The 15,720-nt window shown below is 33.7% G+C and overlaps 1 pseudogene; it reads right to left on the bottom strand.

The window, feature by feature from the left end:
• Positions 1–4,814: 4,814 nt before the first annotated feature.
• On the bottom strand, positions 4,815–6,374 carry LOC133784802 (cytochrome P450 CYP94D108-like; annotated as a pseudogene).
• Positions 6,375–15,720: the final 9,346 nt, after the last annotated feature.

Below are 15,720 nucleotides of genomic sequence, written 5' to 3'. Positions count from 1 at the left end.
TCAGATATAGATTTTCATGACCAAATTTACTTTAGCCCGCAAGCTCCCTGATACGGGGACAACATTAGTTACATTCTTTTTTTTATCTTAGTCCACAATCATTAATCATAAAAATATTGGCACATAGATTATAAAGATTTCATTGTTAAAAATTTAATTAATAATTAATAAATAATTAATAATTGACAACAACCAATTAATAATTAATATTTATTAATTATTTACTAAACTTTTTTAAAGTTAAATGATCATAAATTAGTTAAGGTTATGCAACTTACATGTTTTGTCGCCGCTGCATCACTAATCCACTTATCCTTCTTCTTGTGCAGGTGCTCGAATGTGTCGATCATGCTCGGGAGCTGGCCAGTAGATGGGTCCATCTAAAAAAGCAAATTATTTAAACATTGTGACATTTATAATATTTTCGTAAATGTAAGGATATAAGTTATTATAATTTACGTGATCATAAACATGGGCAACGATGGATTTGGAACCGTGTCCTCCTGGTATGGTCATTTTAGCTCGAGCTTCTTTATTTTTCTTCGATATACGCTTCAAAAAGAAAATAGTACTCATTAATCTAAATTGTAATTTTATAATTAAAAATTAATGTAAAATGTACGGCATACCTGATGAGAATCAGAAGCCCAAAAATCACACAGAACTGCCCAATCAGAAGAAGTGATCGACACAAAAGGTTTTGACGTCGCTCTCTCATTGTCCACCTCTCCTCCAACATCTACCCAGTGTTTCTTCATCGTGCGGCGCCAATCAGTCAGATGTTTTTGCATTTGTCTTACCATGGCATCGTTGATTACTGGATTGTCTTCTGGATAAATGAATTTTTCCTAAAATCACAATTAAAATTGGAATTTGTTAAAATATTATGAAGATAGACAAAATATTTAATAATGAGTTATTAAAGGTTTAAAGAATGCTTACAGATAGTCTCTTTCGAATAACTTCGATATCAGCTGGTTTTACTTGTTCCCAAGCTAGTGTAGTTGGGGGTACGGTGCTACGCAAATAACACGTTGACTTTTGCCGGCGCAACCCTGAATTGTGCCGGCAAAAGTCATCTTTACCGGCGTTAAATTGCGCCGGCAAAGGGTTTGATTTTTGCCGGCGCAATTCACAAATTGCGCCGGTGAAAGTGATTTTTGCCGGCGCAATTCCGAATTGCGCCGGCAAAGAACTGGTTTCTTGTAGTGAGTAAGATAGCACAAAGAAGAATTAGAAAGACAATTATGCCAAAAAGAACTCAAACACACAACACTATCCACTAAGACAATTCAACAAACATCTGGTTGCTCATAATAGCAAAAAAATTTGCAATCTAGCTAGCTAGCCTTATAAAACCCATATAAAAAAAATCCTCATTCAATCACATACATAGGTTTGATATTATCATCAAGACAGATTTTGATGGTCTATCTTATTGATTCAAGCTTCTACAACTCTAACATGGTATGGGTTTTGTTAATTTTAGTTTCAAATATTTCAAGAAAAATGTATAGATTAGAGAATAAAGTAAAATAACTCACTAGACATAGGGCCAGTAGTCTCTGAGATCAGAAACAGAGATGAGATTGGTTGGTGAGTAGATATGGCAGCCTTTGAGTTGCAAAGACACCAGCCAAACTAGTTGGCGATGAGAAAGAGGGCCTGGTTTTCCAAAATCGTGGACAAAGAGAGGGGAAGAAGAAGACACCAAAGCCACCATGAGTAACCTCTGAGCTGCATCGATACCAGCTGGACTGCTTGGCGATGAGAAAGAACCCTGGGTTTTCAGAGTCATGGGCAAAGAAAGGGGAAGAAAAAGACAATTGTGGCAAGAAAAGAGGAAGAGAATCAGTTGTAAAATTAAAAATAAAACTTAATATTAATATAAACAGTAAAAAAATAAATAAATAAAAATGGAAAACATTTAAAAAAAATCGTAAAATTGAAAAAATAGTTTAAAATCCCGTATATAGGGTAAATTCCCTTGTTTTTATTAAGCAACCATGTACACCGAGTACGCTGAATACGGTATATATGTATATGATATGCTTTTCATTAAGGGAGAGTGTAAACAACGTCTCTTTTAAGACCATATCTCCATTAAAATATGAATAATTATATTAACATATAAATACATATGCATAGTCATATCTTTATATATAAAAAAATTATACAGTTTTGGTTGATGTGTTTAATGTTATTGCGATGCACCTCTATTTTAAAAAATATATTTTTAAACTATTTATTTTGTAAAATGGTTAAAAAATTTCCTGAATTCAAATTCAGTCGAAATATTTTCAAATATAATATCATAAATATTGATATCTGATACAAATCCTCACATTTTCTAAGTTCACGACTCTTTAGATAAAACCTTAGGGGCAAGAATATTGTGACAAACTTTGGAAAATATAAGATCGAAAAAATGTATTTAGCTTTAATGGAATCTTCTAAATATTTAACGAAACATTAGTTAATTTAAAAATTATTTATTTATAATATATAATAAAAATAATAAACAAATTAAACTGATATATTTTCTTATTATGTTTATTTGATTTATTTATTTTTAATATAAAATAATAAAATTATTCTATTTGAAAATGGATATCTTATGATAATAACATATTATTGGTTTAATGGTCGCCACCATCATAATTATAGTTCAATTTCTAAACTTTCAAAACATATCAAATTCTCTTGTTTGGAGTGTAACACCCTTACTAGTGGTAGAAATATGATAGACTCATCATATATTTTATTATTTTGCAATAGAAAATCACTCTCATTAAATAAGGAGTTACTTCTTTCACTGATTTCTAATTCTCCTATAAAATTTTATAATTCAAATCTGCTGTCTAATTTGGTGTTTTAACTGAGTGTCTACTCAATTAAAGAATAACACATAGATTTGTATGGACTTTTAAACAAAATATCACTCCTAATTAATAACTATCAGTAATCACTACAAGAAAATAGGCTTTTGCCGGTGCAATTCGTAATTACGCCGGCAAAAAATACTATTACCGGCGCAAGTGGTGAAATGCGCCGGCAAAAACTAGGTCATTTGTCGGCGTTCATTTGCGCCGGAAAATGTCACTTTTGTCGATGCATTTATCAGAAAATGGTAATTTAAAAAAGAAGAGACTTTTGCCGACGCATTTCACCTAACGCGTCGGCAAAAGTTAACGTGAATATTAAATTGATGCACGTTGACAAAAAAAATTTCCAGCGTATTTTTTCGTCGCCAAAAGATACCATTGCCGGCGCATTACGTTTTGCGCCGGAAAAAGTGCCACTATCGACGGCACATTACATTGCGCTGGCAAAAGTAAGGTTTTTTTGTAGTGATATATCATTTTAAAATTTATTATACACAAATATTAATAATAGCAATAATATATCTTATGTTTTTATATTGTCTTACATTTTTTTCTTCATTATTTTATTTGCTTGCATTATTAACTTACTTCTTTCTAGTCATTTTTAGTTAAATGATTGTAAAAGTAAAAATATTTTTATAATATTAATTTAATTTATTTAAATTATTTCAGTTTTATTGTTTCAAATGTTAGCTTGATTATTTATCTTTTAACTTATCAATTTTTGGCAAAATTTTATATTATTTCATTAACTATATTATTTTTTATAGAGTACTTTTGTTTCTTTGTCTCTTAAAAATAAAATTATATTTTAAATTAATTATAACAATATTTTTACTGTAGCATGTTAACAAAAATCACAAATTAAAATCACTAGAAAAAAGGATTATAGAATAAGTATATATATACATATATTTATATATATAATAAATATAAGCAAAGCAAAATGAAAAAGTAAGTGATTAAAAAAAATATAAGCAAAAAAAAAAGAGAAAATTTAGTAAAAATTACTATCATGTTAATTGTATATAATAAATTTTAAATTTGATGATATATTATTAATTAGGAGTGATAGTTTGTTTAAAAGTCCATACACATACACAGCAGATTTGAATCCATAATATATTGACTAGCAGATCCCTACTCCGAACAATATTTTGGATTTTCAGTCGAGAAAAGGAGGAAGGGTCCACAATTATAAATATACTCAGAATTAATGTACAAAGGAGGGGCAATGATTTTCACTAGGACAACTACCATACAAAGTTCAAAGAGAAAATCTGCGCAAGGGGAATGTTTAGAAAATTCTAGTTTCATCTGAGCTTTTTTTCTGAACAAAAGTTCTAATCATTTAGACTCGTGAACATAACTATTCTTTCCGGTTGAATCACATAAAAATCTTTGTCTTGTTCTTTAATTTTACCCTATAAATATTTCATATACGAAAAATCACGTCAACAAATTTTTCATTCAAATATTACTATGTGGTATATTATTTCATTTCAAATATATTATTTTTTAAATTTAATATTTTTTGATGACGTGGCAAAATATTTTTGTAAATAAAATATATTAGAGCTATTTTTGTAATTATTTTATGATATAAGTACAATGAATAGGGTACCCGTGTTTTCGTAAAATATAGTTTTGGTACCATGTGTTTACAATAATATTTTGATATTCTGTATTTTAAAATCATACATATATTTGGTACCCTGAATTAAAATGTAATTGATGAAAATTTTCATATTTTATTTGCAAAACCACGCGCTACCAAAATGAGTAAATTCCCATTAAATATACATTTGCCCATTGGAAGTATAATTATTTTTTTTGGTGTCCAATGATGTGAAGAAAAACAACATCAAGCAAGCACAACTAACCAGCTCCTCTTTCAAAATTAAATAATACAGCTGATTATTTCTTATTTCAAATAAGCAAATTAATCAATTCCTTTTTTTGTATATAAAAAAAAAAAGTGGGCTATCTTTCCCTTAGCCTGACTGTTACGGGCAATCCACCTTTCATTCTTAGAATCAACAACAACAATTGCTCTGGAGTCTCCTTTTTTCGAACAATCATCTCAAACCTCTCAATCACATTAGCTGCAATGGATTTCATCTGAATATAAGCCATATCTTTCCCCAGACACATTCTCGGACCACCATTGAATATGGGATACTTGTACGGACTCTCCGATCGACAGATACCATTCTCGTCGAGCCACCTCTCAGGCCGAAACTCACTACAATTCTCCCCCCAAATGCTCTTCATTCTTCCCATGGCGTAGGCGTTGTATGTCACCGTCGAATCTTTTCCTACAAACGTGCCATCTGGGAATACGTCGTCGTTTAAACACATTCTCGGTTCGATAGGCACAGGAGGGTAAAGTCTCATGGTTTCTGTAATCGCAGCTTGCAAAAAATGCATGTCTCGGAGCTCATCCAAGGTGTACGAGTCTCCAATGGTTTTGTTGTTTCTCACTCGAATCGACTGGAGTTCGTTCAATATATTGTGTTGGATTTCTGGCCTGGAAGATATGAGCCAGAAGAACCAGGTTAAAGCTGACGATGTTGTGTCTCTTGTGGCGAGAATGAAACTAATGGTCATATCTCGGAGAAACTCAACCGAGTGGTTTTCATCGTACTCGATCAACTGGGAAAGGAAATCGTCTCCATTGTGTTTCAGTTTGTCTTTAATGATTCTGGACCGTATGATTTTGTCCACAAATCCATGAACGCGTGTGATTGATTCTCTTAGCCGTCTTTCTGAACCCAAGTTAAGAAACTTCTTCAGTTTCCACAAAAACGGTAAAGGGTACATGAACCTGATGGTGCTTATCTTGGTAGCTCTGTCATAACCCCTCTTGAACTCATCGCTGGCGCCAGATTCTTTGCTTCCCAGACAACCCAGATCAACATCAAAAGCAAATTTACAAGCATTATCGAAACCAAACCGCTCCAAGATGTCTTGTAGATCCAAGACCTCACCCGATTCCGAAGCTCGTTCCAAAACCGGAACCAACCTCGTGTTTATCTCAGTCACAACGTTTCTCATGACACAGTTTTTAAAGGACTTGGTGTTCAACGTGTAGGTCGTCGTCTTACGGTGGACCCTCCAGAGGTCACCGTCCGAGTTGAACAATCCTCGACCGAAAAAGTCTACGAAAAGAGCAGTGAACCGGTGGCCTTTCGGGTAGTTATCGAACTTGGTCTTCAGCATGTGCTCAACATTCAAGGGGTTCGCCGTTATGACATCGTAAACTCTGCCGTAACGACGGTGGGCGATGGTGTTGGTGGGACAGTCGGTAAGGATTTCGGTGTTCCAGTCGAGAAATCTATGGCGATTTTTAATGAGTTCCGGTAGGATTCCGAATAGAGAGTAGATTTTAAAACCAGTTTTTCTAGTTTGTTTTAATAAGTACTTGAAGTAGAAATAGAGAAAAGCAGAAAGGAGAACGAAACATTGGACAGATACCAAAATCTCCATGGCCAGTAAGCTCAGAGCTAGGGAAAAGTGGTAGTGACCGTTCTTGTTGATTTCCTACATATTTGTAGGATAAATAATTTTATATAATAATATGACGTGTACAACGTGCTGGCATATGAGCTTATTATTATTTAAATTTATGAATAAATATATGTATTATTTTATTTTTGGGTTTATACTTTTTTTTTTTTTTTTTTCATTATCTGTGTGGACCCTGTGTTTTGACAAATTACTTTTTGGACCTTATGTGTTGTAAAATAATTAAAATAGAACCTAGACCCGATTTTGGTAAATGTTTTCTCAACTAAAATCACAAATAATTTACCAAACTAACAATTCAGAACAAAAATAAAATCATTCTGCTTAAAAACTGTTTTGTTATATTCAATTTTTTTTATCAAAATTGAGTTTAGGATTCTATTTTAACCATTTTACAAACCATATGGTCCAAAAAATAATTTATCAAACCACAGGGTCCAAACAGATAATAAGTTAAAACACAGAGTCCAAAAAATTATAAACCCTTTATTTTTTTGTAACATTTATATTTCAAACTTGTTATATTAGGGTATTTCTATTCTATCCATGGTGTGTTACCCCTGTGTGGGAGCGAAACATGTCTTTTTTCGGTACTTATATGATGGGTCAACTCGAGGTAAATGAGGAAATGATTATGTGCGATCCTATTTTGTGATGTGCAGAGATTGTTAGGGCACCTGGCTCCATTCCTATGTTGGCCAAAGCTCCCATAGCTGCAACATGGGTATTACCTATAATGGGCGAGTATGTGTTTGGAGACTCGCACAGTTTATACCGAGCTCAAAGGACTCTATGAAGTCGGGGCGCTCGCTCGAACAATATTAAAGGCATGATTTATGCATGTGTTTCGAACATGAAAATAATGATTGAGTTAAGAGTTTTTTTCACTTATAGATACTATTTTTCACACTTTTTAACACTTAAGTCTCAAAAATTAATTTTATATCAATTATGTTTCAATCTTTTTCAAATTGTATCATTTAGGTCTCAATGTTCTATTCTACCTTTTTTTAAAAGAAAAATGATATACTTTCTTACTAATACTTTTTGAAGAAAAATTTAACCTATATAATTTGTTAGACAAGAATTTAATTAATTTTTAATACCAATTATAAATAGAAAGCATAAGTTTAATTTTTCTTCAATGTTAATAAAAAAATACTTTAAAAACTTGTATGAAAATACTATAATAGAACATACCAATTATTGGAAGAAAAATAAAACTAAAAAAATGCTTCTATAAATTATATAAAAAAAAATTAGTATTTTCTTGTGCACTCTTTGCAAATAAAGAAAAAATATATAAAGTCAAAGTGATATAATTTTTAAAAATAATATATTTAAATAGTTTTTTTTTAGGAGAACAATATTATGGCACTCATAGATTTTTCTTACACAAATATACATTAATAATTCAAAAAAAAAAATTAAAAGACAGACCATCCAAATAAAATAATGAGTTTTTTTTATATAAAAATGAAAAAGATATTTAAACAAATGAATATTTTTAATATGTACTAGATACAAGCAAAGTGCAATGCATGTTTGTTTAATTTTATTTATAGAATTTATTAATTATTTTTATTAAATTTGTATTATTGACATATAAATTTCAAATAAATAAACAATATTATATATAAAAAAATGACATAAGGATATTAAAAGAAAAATTAAACCAAAATATTATTTATGGTTTTAAAATATATATATATATAATATGATAACTTTAAATAGTAATTTTTTTTATAAAAAATTAAGATTATGTATTATATATTATTGCTATAATAATATTTAAATTTATATTAATATAAGTATTAAATAATTAGTCTTGTATTAAATATTATTATAATAATACTTTATAATATTTGAATTTATATTAATATAATTAGTAAAAAATTAGAATTATATATTATTATCATAATAATATTTTATAACATTTAAATTTAGATTAATATAATTATTAAATATCTAGTTTTGTATTATATATTATTATAATATGATATTTTATAACATTTATATTTAAATTTATATTAATATAATTATTAAATATGTAGTCTTATATTAAATATTATTATAATAATGATATTTTATAATATTTTAATTTATATTAATATAATTAATAAATATATTTTTTTAATTATTTTTAAATATATATTCCGTTAAATATTTAGAATATTCTGTTAAAGATAACAAAAAAAAACCGCTAAAATTAATAATTTTCGTTATCTACACACTATTTATATAAATATATATATAAAGAAATGTCAACAACTTTTTTCATACAAAACTAACCAGACTAAATGAACAGAGTTCTTAAATTTTATTTTATTTTTGTAAAATAATTATTTATTAAAATTGAAAATATTTTAAATTCATTATCTCTTGTTATTATTGGTCCAAATAATATACATAATTTTGTTAATAAAAAGGATACACATAATTATAAAATTAGAAAAAAAAATTATAAGTTTGTCAAAGCATTACCCGAAATAGACGAAAAAGGGACTATATATAAATAAATAAGCAAATAATACTTTAATAAAATAATATAGTATACAAGTATGACATAGTATTAAAAAAATTATGACAGTTTAAATAAAAATTAATGATTAGCTATTAAAATTCTATTGGTGCGATAATAAAAAATAGAAAATTAGAAACAGCTGTCAGAATTCTATTTGTGGCATATCTGTGATGTTACAAAAGTACTCCAACAACCAAACAGAATGTTAAGAAGTTGAGATTTCAACAAGAAGATGATCCTCAAACTATTTTTAATTGTTGGAAGCTTTAAGTATGAGGTGGACAAAGTAATTAAATAAACAATAATCCCAGTTGTTTATATTCTCACATCTAACATATATAACAGACTCCAACGCACGTGGACAGGCTCTTATAGTTGATTAAGTTAAGAGTTTTTTTATTTGATAATGAATATGAATAATATATATTTGTTGAAGATAGATAACTTGTATAAAAGAGAGAAAAATCTGGGAAAGTGTTTTGAAAAGTTGTTTGGATTTTGGAAGAAATTTTTTTAAATGCTAATTTGGGTATCATTTTCTTTATTAATATGTATGTTATAAAATTTGTTCTAATATTCTTGTCGTAGTGCTTCTAATTAAAGAGTTGAAATTGTCACTATAATAATATAGTTAATATTATAAAAATAAGAAAAGAAAGAACTAATGCACGTGGTTGTGAGTGACAACTAACTACGTTCTAATGATAAGAACACATTAACACATCGCAATTAAAAACACAATTCTTTCATGAAGAAACACAATATTAATTGTTTAACTTGCTTTTGAAAACTGTCTTGTTTAATAACCAAGTATTTTTTTTTATACAAACGGATATGTACGAGATCCTTTCATGAATTATTTTAGTCAAAATAATAAATAAATCAAGAAAAATGTATAATAACATTGAGAAAATTGTGAGGAAAAAAATATCAAAAATAAAATAATACTTAATTAATTTTATAATATATATAACTCTTTTATATAAAAAAGTACCTCACATCAATTTTTTGTTTCAACTATTTTTTTTATTAACGGAATATATATTTAAAATTATTAAAAATAAATATTGATTAAAAGTTATTATAAATTTAAATATTATAAAATATTACTATTATAATAATATTTAATACAAAACTAGATAATTACTAATTATATTAATATAAATTCAAATAATATAAAATATCATTATCATAATAATATAGAGTTATCAACGTCTAAAGTCTCTCTTCTTTTTCAAGTTGTTGACGCCGTTTTTCGTCAACTTAAAACGTAGAGCAATTAAACAACAAGAACTATGGCGCAGACAAATAATAGAGAATAACAACGAGAATTTTACGTGGTTCAGCAGTTAACTCTGCCTAGTCCACGAGTCAATTTTATTAAGACTTTGGATATTTCAGGAAATTCTTCAGGGATGAATTCTCCAGAAACTCTCTCAAGATCTCAAAAATCCGTCCCCTCTAAGTGTCCATGATCTATCTATTTATAGAGGGTTCTCAGAGTTCGTTCCCACATATTTCGGGAAGATACTCTTCTTCATTAATGGGAATAATGACATTAAATTTTGTAACTCCTATATACAAGGAAACGTCCCCTGAATACCAGGAGGCATATAGCAGACTAGTTAATATCCCTTTAATGTAGGGAAGTTACAACAATAAATATCTTTAAACGCATGGAACACGTCTCATCAGATGACCCATTACGTCGTTCGAGATCGGTAATCAGTATCATGTCGGACCAGATCTTTAGATAAACCGAGGCCGCTACATTCCGAGCTTATACCATGCCAAGCTCGGGCTAATTGATCCGAAAACACCCGACAACGGATATACTCTGATGCTATGTCTTTCGAGCTTAGAAAGAACTTCGAGGTTACATATCTTCGAGGTTGCCACCTCGCTTCGAGGGTTTGACATCTGGACCACGATGTACTTTAGATATCTCGAGCTCACACTTGACGAGTCCAGCTTTCGAGGCCACAATCTCAGGTCTCGAAATCTGGGCATAACATTTTTCTCCCTCAAAAGTATTGGTTCGAATCCTATGAGAAGGAAACTTTTGAACTACTTCCGTCAGGAACCGTTCCATCACACACTCGAGTATGGACACGCGTCAGTTGGGTATTGCTTATTCAAGGTACTTGAGTGCCTTGAAACTCTGCCCATGTCCATCCGCCTACCCTCCTTTTGGGTACCATCACTTCACTGTTCCCTGACCGTCAGATTTGATACAGAATCTGGCCAATGGCCCAGATTAGTTCTTTTTTCGTTCCCGTGGGCCTATAAATAAGTTTCTGGTTGTCTTCTTCATTTTTCCTTTACATTTAAACTTTTAGAGAGAAAAAAATCAGAGTCATTCTTGTCCAATTCTTGCATGTTCTCCAAGCCGAGAAGACAAAACACAGTTGGACATTTTGAATCAGTGAGATCGTACTTGCAACCGCTCGTTCAATCATCCATTTCTCAATTTCCACCGATTACATTGTGTAAGTTTTCGGTTTATGGTTTCTTTGTGTTATGTATATAGACATTTTTTTTTTATGCATGCTTATGTTTCTGTTACACCGTAGGCATTAGGATTTACTCTCGTCCCATTTATCTATTCACTAGTTTAACGCACTAGGATTAGGGTGCTTCGACTGATGGACATTAGGTTCAAACCCAGTTTCTGCGAAAAAGGGTCCAAAAATGGTTCCTTTTTTTGGTTTTCAAATTTTAGGAACCGTATCTTGCACACCAAGATATCGGGTACAAAATTAGGGTGTGTCTTTAAGGAATGCACGATTCCCAAAAATATCACTTTTTTAATAACCGCCACCTTTCTTCCCTAATATCTCGGGATTTCCCATGACATATCCACCTTCCTTCTCTTCGGTGGAACACACGCTCTGTGACTGGTCTCATCCTTTGGATCGAGCTTGCCTTGTAGCCTCGATCATTCGAGCTTAGGTATTATTTATCTCTATACTTCTTGTTCGCTTGGCCCTCACCCTTTTACTTTCTTGTTAGATGTCGCAGAATTTGGGAAAGTGGTGGGGGTCAAATCTCGCAATTCCCTACTTACCAGTAACTACGAGCCTGAAATCTCCTTTCACCCAGAACCAACATTTAATTCAGGAGCACGAACTGAGGCGTGATCAAGAGGACACTCGAGATCACTTCCGACGTCAGATAAACGAGGTTGAAGAAGGAAAAAGGAAAAGACTAAGGGTCACTCTTCATCCAGATCCGAATACCGAGCCTAGACCGATTCCACTCGACCCTTCGCTTAAAGTGACGATTGCTTTCAAGCCAGGTGATCTTCAGTTTTCACTGATGGGGGAACCCTCTACCTTGCAGCCGAGAAGGGAATTCTTCGAGGCCGAGCATTATTGGAGCTCAGTTACGTCACTAGGCCAGATAACTGATATCCTAGCCTTTCACGGTATAGGATTATCAGGCTCGCTAAGGTGTCGAGCCCCGACCTCCCACGAGCGAAGCTGCCACGCTCCAGGAGATGGAAATCCTGCAGCAAGCTGAGATACGCAGCTTAGAGCCAGGAGCATATGAAGGTAGGGGCGGTACTGCCCTTGAAGTCTTTTTTCAAGGACTTCATAGATTTTGTTGGGCTGGCCCCTTTCCAGCTCAACACCAATTCTTACAGGGTACTGTCTACCCTGAAGTTGCTGTATCACGAGTTGAAGTGGGCAGAACCTTCACCAGGAGAGATTTTGTAATGCCCCAAATTTCCTAATAAGGTTTAGGACCTTGATTAGGAGACCGGTAGGGCCATAATTGATTTATTATAGTATTTAATGATTATGTGCATGTTTACGTGAATTATATTATTATATGGTGGTGAATGCATGCATATGGGCTCATATGTTTATTATGAGGGTATTTTGGTAATTTGGCCACTGTGGGCGTAATTGTATATTTTGGGTGCGTGATTGTGATTAATTAATATAGCCACACTATAAGGTGGATTGGTTCGAGCTATCGACATGAGACGATCATGAAATGTAAGTGTTCGGTCTAGTCATAACGGGTTTAAGCTCGGGGCTCGGGGTGATATTAATGGTTATAGCGTTACCGGGGATTTTAGGGTAACGGGATATGAATTATTGGTGTTTGAGGATATTGAGATTAGCGGGAATTGAGAAGCGTTAATTATGATTAACGGGTTAAGTTAAAAGTACCAATTATACCCCTAGAGTGGCTTGAAAGGCTTTAGATGACATAAGGGCATTTTGGTCTTTTAACCCTAAGGATATATATGATATGAAGGCTGTAGATTGATATTAAAACAGAGCCTATTTTCTCATTCTCCTTTCCATCCCGTACAAGCTTCTTCCCTCACCTTTCTTTGAATTTTGAGAGCTCAAATGGAGGTGTTGAGCTAGGGGATTAAAGGTGGCAGCTAGGGAACCTGTAACAACCATCAAAGGGGACTCAAAACAGGATTCAAGGTGAGTTCTAGTCACTTACTTCAGGTGGTGCTCTGTTTTCAAGCTTTGGTTTTCATCTTTTGATCTTTGTTAGAAGCTTGGATTCAAAGGGGTTTTGATGGATTATAGGATTGGGTTTTGATGAGGGGAGGTTATGGGTGTTGTCTAGGGGTTTAATTATATGTTTGGAGAAGGTTTTATGTTGGTTAGAGGGACTGGTTCGAGAGGAAATAGCACAGGGGAAATTCTGGTGCGTGTGGCCGACTTGGCTGGTTTGGGCTGGGCGCCGCGGCGCAGCAGGGGAGCGCCGCGGCCCTTGGCGTCTGGCAGGGGGAGCCTTTCTGTTAGAGGCGCGCCGCGGCGCAGCAGGGGAGGGCCGCGGCCCTTAAGGCCATTTTGACCAAAAACATGTTTTCAGCTTGGGGATTCAAGCCATAGGCCTCGGGGTTGAACCTAGTACCCAGTTAAGTGGGGATTGAGGTCCCGGAGGCTAGATATTGACTTGGGAACTTATGTTGATCATTTTTATTAATGATACCTTATATTTGGTTATGACTAGGTGACCGCTAAAGGACTAAAGGTTGATCGTTCTCAAGGGTCGTTCTTTTAATCGTTCTAGCTCGACTTTGAGGTAAGAAAACTGCACCCTGTGTATATGAGACATGCATGGTTGTTATTGATGCATGTCGGTTGATTATTATGTATGACATGCATGGCTATTCTTGATGCATGTTGGTTGATTATTGAGTATGACATGTGTGGTTATTATTGATGCGTGTCAGTTGATTATTATGTATGACATGCATGGCTATTCTTGATGCATGTTGGTTGACTATTAAACGTGACATGCATGGCTGCTATTGGTGCATGTTGGATTGCTGGATATATTGCATATGATGCATGAGAAACATGTGATTAGGACATGCTTTGTATACTGGGTATGATATTGTTCAGAGCTTGAGCCTCTGTGGTTGTGCATGGTCCTAATTGTACTGGTATCTGTTAGTAAGCATGCTAAATACCTTGTTTATGGATAATGAACATGTGGTATACGATTGGTGGCATGACTTGCTTGTGTATGGCACTGACTAATCAGGGACCGACTCTAAAGTCGAGAATCACGCATTGAATGGCTCTATGGCATTAATGCTAGACCGACCCTAGGGTCGAAGAACTTATAAGCGCTTGCCTGGTCTACGACCAGATGACTATAGCCAAGGTATATGACCCCGGTGACCGTTTGTCACATGGCTAAGGGACGTTGTCCATAGTTTCGACTCTAGAGTCGTGAGGAAGGTTATGTTGGTGACTAATCACCATGCACCTGTCCTAATCAAACTTATGAAAGGATCACTTATCAATTAAGCCCTGGTGACCCTATCGTCACATGGCTAGAGGGAGCGATGCTCATTATTGTGGCTTTTGGCTACTGTCACCTATCTGCATGGACCGTTGGTCCTGAATGACTGTTCAATTACTGTTGATATTATATCATGTTATCTGTTGGTATTATACCATGTTATCTGTTGATATTATATCATGTTGGATTGTGTTTTCTTGCTGGGCTTCGGCTCACGGGTGCTACGTGGTGCAGGTAAAGGCAAGAGGAAGCTAGACCATCCTTGAGTTGGAGAGCTTAGGTGATGACGTGTACATATGCAGCTGCTCGTCCGCCACGGCCGAGGTTTAAAGTGGAACTAGGGTTGAACCCTGTTTTGCCGCTTAGAACGGCCTGTTGTAAATATTTTCTGCAATAAACTCTGAATTGTATTTTCGGGATCCCAATGTATATATATTAAACGTTCTAGTGAAACGTTACACCTTAACCAAAATATTTAATCCCTAAACCGCTAATCATACTTAGATCACGATTTTGGTCAAATGACTCAGTTAGCGAGTTTAGTACTATTTACAAGGCACACCGTAACGGTCCCAGGAGTTGGGGCGTTACAGATTTTATATCTCTTCTGTTTGAAAAACAATCCCTCCCGAGCTCGGGGATGAGACGGCTTCTACTATCTCTCGAGCTATCCGAAGGAGAAGAAGGTGTTCGAGGATCTTCCCAATCATCCTCCTGATTTCAAGAAGGCCTTCTTTTGGACAGATGGCCTAGCCCCGTCTCGATTCTACTCGTTCAGACGGATTCGTAAGTATCTCAACCTCCTTCTTTTATGTGCTCGAACTTTGTTTTTAGGCCCGTACTTAGTTGAAATGCGTTTGATTTTCCAGCCAACTATCATCGCCCTACCCCTACCAAGGAGATGAAGGAGCACAGAGAGACTCTGCTCCAACTTCCTTATGGCAGGAGATCCCTTTCATATCTCCTGCATGAAGACAAGCTCCGGGCGTGTGG

This window comes from Humulus lupulus, chromosome 6 (assembly GCF_963169125.1).
Source record: "Humulus lupulus chromosome 6, drHumLupu1.1, whole genome shotgun sequence".
Lineage (NCBI taxonomy): Eukaryota > Viridiplantae > Streptophyta > Magnoliopsida > Rosales > Cannabaceae > Humulus > Humulus lupulus.
This window is presented reverse-complemented; position numbering and strand designations above follow the sequence as displayed.